Source organism: Cebidichthys violaceus, unplaced genomic scaffold (genome assembly GCF_023349555.1).
Source record: "Cebidichthys violaceus isolate CVI_PGR_0920_01 unplaced genomic scaffold, fCebVio1.0.p SCAF_5, whole genome shotgun sequence".
In the NCBI taxonomy this organism is placed as follows: domain Eukaryota; kingdom Metazoa; phylum Chordata; class Actinopteri; order Perciformes; family Stichaeidae; genus Cebidichthys; species Cebidichthys violaceus.
The window spans coordinates 16,404,767-16,410,766 of NW_027176705.1; the positions used below are offsets into that span (position 1 = coordinate 16,404,767).

Below are 6,000 nucleotides of genomic sequence, written 5' to 3' on the forward strand. Positions count from 1 at the left end.
TTTACACCTGCAGGGACTTTGTATTAGTAATTTAGTGCATAACGGTCATAATATAGTAATATATAGTGTATATATATTATATACATATGTAACGGCTGTTCCACAAACACATTGATGTACTGCTTGTTTGTTTCATGTTGTGATAAACTGCTGCTGCTTTCTCTCTTACTTGTGAGGGTTTTATTGTGAAAACAGATTCATGAAAAACATGCAGACCTTGTAACATGTCCTGTGATGTGAAGGGATCATTTGTATTCTACTTATCGACACCTTCATCTCTCAGCTTCTAGTAAAATAAATGTCTTTAAAAACACAAATATATAGTTTAATTCTTTTAAAAAAGGCTCAGTAGTTGCTTAAAAAAGCTGGTGGATTTAGTTTTAACAGCTCTAGTGCATCTGTTAAGGTGGGACGAATTACACTTTGATCATTCTTATTAGTACACGGAGGCACATTATTTTACACCGTAGCTCCGCCCATTTTTAACCTGAGCTGAGGTCTAATCAGTACAACTGTGTGGAAAGCAAGAGAACATAAAACACGTGACAAGATTTTAAAGGAATCGGAGTATTTATAAAATCAAATGACTTTGATATATCTACATATAATCTGCTCTTTTTTGGACAAAACGTGCCTGGTCGTTTCTGAGGGCACTTTCATCATGTTATGAAAAGCTGATAAAAAAACAATTGTTAACGTTTGTCGATCTCTACTGGTGATTATTTAGAATTGCAGCAATTGCAATAAGGGTAAAATGTATTTGTGTCCCTATGGTCCCCTGTAATTTGAACTTTACCCAAAATGTGCAATTTAACTTGGTGTACCTCATGTCAAACATGACCTTTTGAGTTCATTATCCACAAGCCTAAGTTTTATTTCGACGGCAAGTCCTTTTTAAAAAAGATTCATAGTGTAGCAGCAAGTGAGTGCAGGTGCACTATAAACATATATCCCTTAATGTGAAAGGCTTGTGACTTCCCTGTTTAATTGAATTGACAAGTATGGCCGATTGTTGTATCTAGGCCTCTGTAATTACCCTAATGTATTCAAAATAATTGAAGAGAAAAAAATTTATATCATCAAAGCACCTTGAACTTGGACTTGAATTTGAAACAAATATGGGCAACAGGAGGACAACATTCTCCAACAGGCATGTTGACTCTTCATACTTCCGCTTTTATTTGGTTACACAAACAATCATAACGTCATCAAAGCCTTTACCTGGGAAGAAAAAAAACTGGATCACGCCGCGTACATACTTCAACATGTATTTGAAGCATGCACGCGGCATGATCCATTTTTTTTTTACCCAGGCAAAGTTACCTAGGGCAGGGGTTCTTAACCTTTTTCACCTCGGGGCCCAACTTTTCAAGTACAAAGTGACCCGGGGCCCATTCAAATATTAACACTGTATTGGTTTAACTAATTGATCGCACTCTAGGTTTGATTTGTATTCAATAACAAAATCAAATTCACTTACAAGCAAAAACCTTGTCAAATACAGTAAATGACATGATACAATGTGATCATCACATTTATTTATCATGTGTATGTAAACCTGCATACAAATACAACAAGACGCCCAACAGGCTAACAATTCATGGAACAAATCAAGGTAATACAAGAACAATATTAAAGGCTCAAGTCAGGCTTATTAACTCAAAAATAACTAATAATTTGATTTTACTACAGAAAAAAGGAGGGACTCAAAAAAACAGAGAAAAAAATGGAAATGTGATCAATAAATATGTGATAATAAAATATATACATTAAAAATAATACATTTCAAATTAAATAAACTGTAAATAGAATTTAAATAAAGTGCAAATGAAAATATAGCCTTATAATCTGCGAATTATATGCTTCAGCAGTCTTAATTTTGGCATGGCAGAACCAGAAGTTGTTCTTCATATCTGTGACAAATGAACAATAACAACAGTCACAACAGTCCACACACTGGGCTCTCGGCTCTGCCTCGTTACCTCCGTTCACAAAGCCTTACTTAATAAAGTCAGGATCGTAAATTTAGACTTTTCGGAGGGTTTGGCACCACTTTCGTCTTCATTTTTTTGTTTCTAATTAGTGCTGGGCAACGATTAACATTTTTAATCACAATTAATCGCATGATTTTCTGCGATTAAACGCATTGTTCAATAATGAATTCAAAAGTAGTGTATTGTGCACTTTTATTTTAAAAGTACTGCTATATGAACAAAAGTGCAACAACATTTGGTTTGCAAACACTTTAAACAAATCAGGTTCTTTTTAACAGCAGCATTCTTTACACAGTAGCAGTTAAAATACAGTTCTAATGATTCTGATCATAGATATTCAGCCGGTGTTCACAACTTTATTTTCATGTGTGTAATAGATGCAATTTGAAATATATACCTTGAAAACTGCAAACCAATCTGTCATGTTTGTTAAATTCTCAGTAGGATAACTAAATGATATACTTATACATATTCCAAACAAAACAACTTTAAAAAAATCAAAAAATAATAATTTAAATGAATCATTTCTTTTTTTGGTCAGAAACATATGCAACGCTGAGTACCTTGTACTATGTGTGGTATTTCTTATAAATGTACGTTGGTACATAGAGGGTGATAAAAGGCTGTACCTGGAGGGACTTAGGACCCAGGGGAATGTAGGTGAAGCATGGAACGTGGAGGGAGTCTGTACCGGGGCAGTAACGTGCATGTGAAATTACTTAATCCGATAACGCGTTAACTTGCCCAGCACTATTTTAAATACTTCTCCATAACTTTCGCTACAGGATGGCGGCTAGCTGAGTGTCTTGTTCTGCTTATTGGAACTTGTTAAACAACTGACTGACGCATTACCGCCACCAAGTGGTGGGAAGCTATATTGTAACTGAGCATCTCATGGATAACAGTAATATCTCTGGTGTCTTCAATTGATAACCTATGCGGTCCCGCGGCCCACAGGTGCAAAACTGAAAGTTTTCTGCGGCCCTCTAGGTGGCAATCGCGGCCCAATCGTTAAGAATCACTGCATAGTAACTATAGCCACACCAAAATCTCACCTGCACCCGAGTTTGGGAATTAGTCAATTGATGGATTAAAGACCTTAAAACAGTTTTGAACTGAATTATTTGGTAGATAAGTTAATACAAATAAGTTATGTTTGGGTGGCACGTTTCACTGCTCTGATTGGAAGATTACCCAATTGCATTTTATACTATGACTTTTTACTATAACGTTTTTATGTTATTCTATACTGTGACTGTTGTCTTCAAGGTACTATCCCATGATTTTTGTGATGTAATAATATAACTTTATTTGACATGCTGTCCTAGGACTTATGACTGAATTTTAATTTAATACCCCTGATCTAGGGAGTTAGTGCATCATTTTTCAAAGTGGGCCCTGACAACTGATTTGACATGGTGTGCTCCAACTCCATACCAATCGTACTAATCTTCATAACATACAGTTTATGCAGGCATGTCACAGAAAATGATACAATGCTTGCACAAATGCAATAAAACCCTCAAGGACACATATCCCCCCCATCGGGAAACGTGTCGGAAACACATTTTAGTGGCTGAGTAACATCATGCAACTGGTCGGTGCATTTACTGCACCTGTAGAAAAGCTGCGTGCCATCTAAATTGAATAATTATGAATTATCGATATCAGTTTTAGGTTTGCCTATTAGTCACCCCTGGTCAGAGCCTACTCTTCTTCCCCTCAAAGAAATAAGGAAACCAAAATATAAGTAAAAAGTTTTATTGAAAGCAGACAAAGTAGGGACAAGCGGAAAGAACTTAAGATGCAAAATCGACTCTTCCGCACACCTAGACCCTACTTTTTAAATGGACCCGTCAAAGGCTCCAGCTCTCTGGAGTCGGCCAGAGAGAGGTTGCCCCCGAGGGCGTCGGCCAGAGAGAGGTTGCCCCCGAGGGCGTCGGCCAGAGAGGGGTTGCCCCCGAGGGCGTCGGCCAGAGAGGGGTTGCCCCCGAGGGCGTCGGCCAGAGAGGGGTTGCCCCCGAGGGCGTCGGCCAGAGAGGGGTTGCCCCCGAGGGCGTCGGCCAGAGAAGGGTTGCCCCCGAGGGCGTCGGCCAGAGAGACGTTGCCCCCGAGGGCGTCGGCCAGAGAGACGTTGCCCCCGAGGGCGTCGGCCAGAGAGACGTTGCCCCCGAGGGCGTCGGCCAGAGAGACGTTGCCCCCGAGGGCGTCGGCCAGAGAGACGTTGCCCCCGAGGGCGTCGGCCAGAGAGAGGTTGACCCCGAGGGCGTCGGCCAGAGAGAGGCTGACCCCGAGGGCGTCGGCCAGAGAGAGGTTGCCCCCGAGGCCGTCGGCCAGAGAGAGGTTGCCCCCGAGGCCGTCGGCCAGAGAGAGGTTGCCCCCGAGGCCGTCGGCCAGAGAGAGGTTGCCCCCGAGGCCGTCGGCCAGAGAGAGGTTGCCCCCGAGGCCGTCGGCCAGAGAGAGGTTGCCCCCGAGGCCGTCGGCCAGAGAGAGGTTGCCCCCGAGGCCGTCGGCCAGAGAGAGGTTGCCCCCGAGGCCGTCGGCCAGAGAGAGGTTGCCGCTTTCAACAACTTCCAGGTGGACAGCTGAGGTCTCAACATTCACTTCATTGGTTTCCAGTTGCACTGAAATAAAGACACTAGATTAATAAACAATTACAATCTAAAAGAATCCAATTCATCTTCAACTCCTCTAGACTTTTAAAGTGGTGTGAGAATTCTGTATTCATAGACTTAAAGGAAATGCTCGCTCCTAATCTTTGGCCCCCAAGATCTAAAATAAGCATTTTACTACAACACAACAGTGTCGAACTCGTATGTGTCCGATGATAAATACACAGCAACTGTACATCTCAAATCTTATGGTCAATGTAACATTTTGTTGGAATCCAAACACCAAAAGCATTAATAAAAACTTAACTAACCACATTATGACACCAAGAACCTGAGCCGTACACAAACTTGTATTTTCCCCAATAGGGTTAAGCAGAACCAGCTCACCTCTTTTATGCTCTCGCAGAGACAAGGACTCATGTGAATGTTGAAGTGTAAGGGTCTTCTTTATGGAGACATCGTTGGGAGGCAGATCTATAGTACAAAAGAAAATTTAGTGGTAGAAGCTTCAAAAAAAAAAAAAAAAACTCAAATAAAAAAATAAATAAATAAAATTAAATTAAATTAAAAAAAAAAAAAAAAATCTCAAAAAAAAAAAAAAAAAAAAATCACAACTATTCTTACCTCTCATTCTCCTCTGTAGCCCATTGCTGCTGCTGCTTTCAGCCAAGCCACCAACAGGCAAACAAGAGCCTATGGACACAGTAGTTGCCGTTAATCAAATGGTTTTGCTGTTTGATGGCACATAAGACAAACTTGTCACTGCTAAATAGCATTTCAGGAATTAAGTAATTAACATCACTAACTTCTGCGATACTCAACTACCAATTTCTTGAATACAAACTTCAAACAGAATATAAATACCTTTGGTAAGCCAGACAGTCAGCACACAAACAACCAAGGCCCCAAAAGCTCCCATAGCTTCAGTCACCAACAGAACATGTTGTCTGTTCCACATGGCAGGTTAAATAACCCCATTGTGCCACCTGCACAGCTGTTGCTGATCAGCTCTAATTGGCTCTCTCTCTTCAGAGAGTCAGTGCTAGTTGAGATTCAGCCCTTTCCTGTGAAACATGTCATACAATCTATCAGATCAAAACTCTGAGAATGTTGTATTCATGAATTGTATGACTGGTTTTTGATGTATGTTAAGGAGCAATCATCATTTTCAATACAATATCACATGAGGTCGAAAAAAGCAAAAGTATAATGTTGAAAAAAATCATAAAAATGGCACAGTATAGTGTGTCCACTCCCAATCTGTGTTTTCAAATAACACAGATTGTATTTTTTCAAAAAAATAATAACCACAGATAAAGTCCCTGCACACAAATTTATCTTATTTTAAGATGACAAGAATATAATATTGTGGCTTTTTTGATTGACATCACTTC

The 6,000-nt window shown here is 40.1% G+C and overlaps 1 pseudogene; it reads right to left on the reverse strand.

Annotated features, from left to right (window-relative positions):
- Positions 1–5,564, reverse strand: part of LOC137887732 (activating transcription factor 7-interacting protein 1-like) — a 31,217-nt pseudogene extending 25,653 nt beyond the window's left edge.
- Positions 5,565–6,000: the final 436 nt, after the last annotated feature.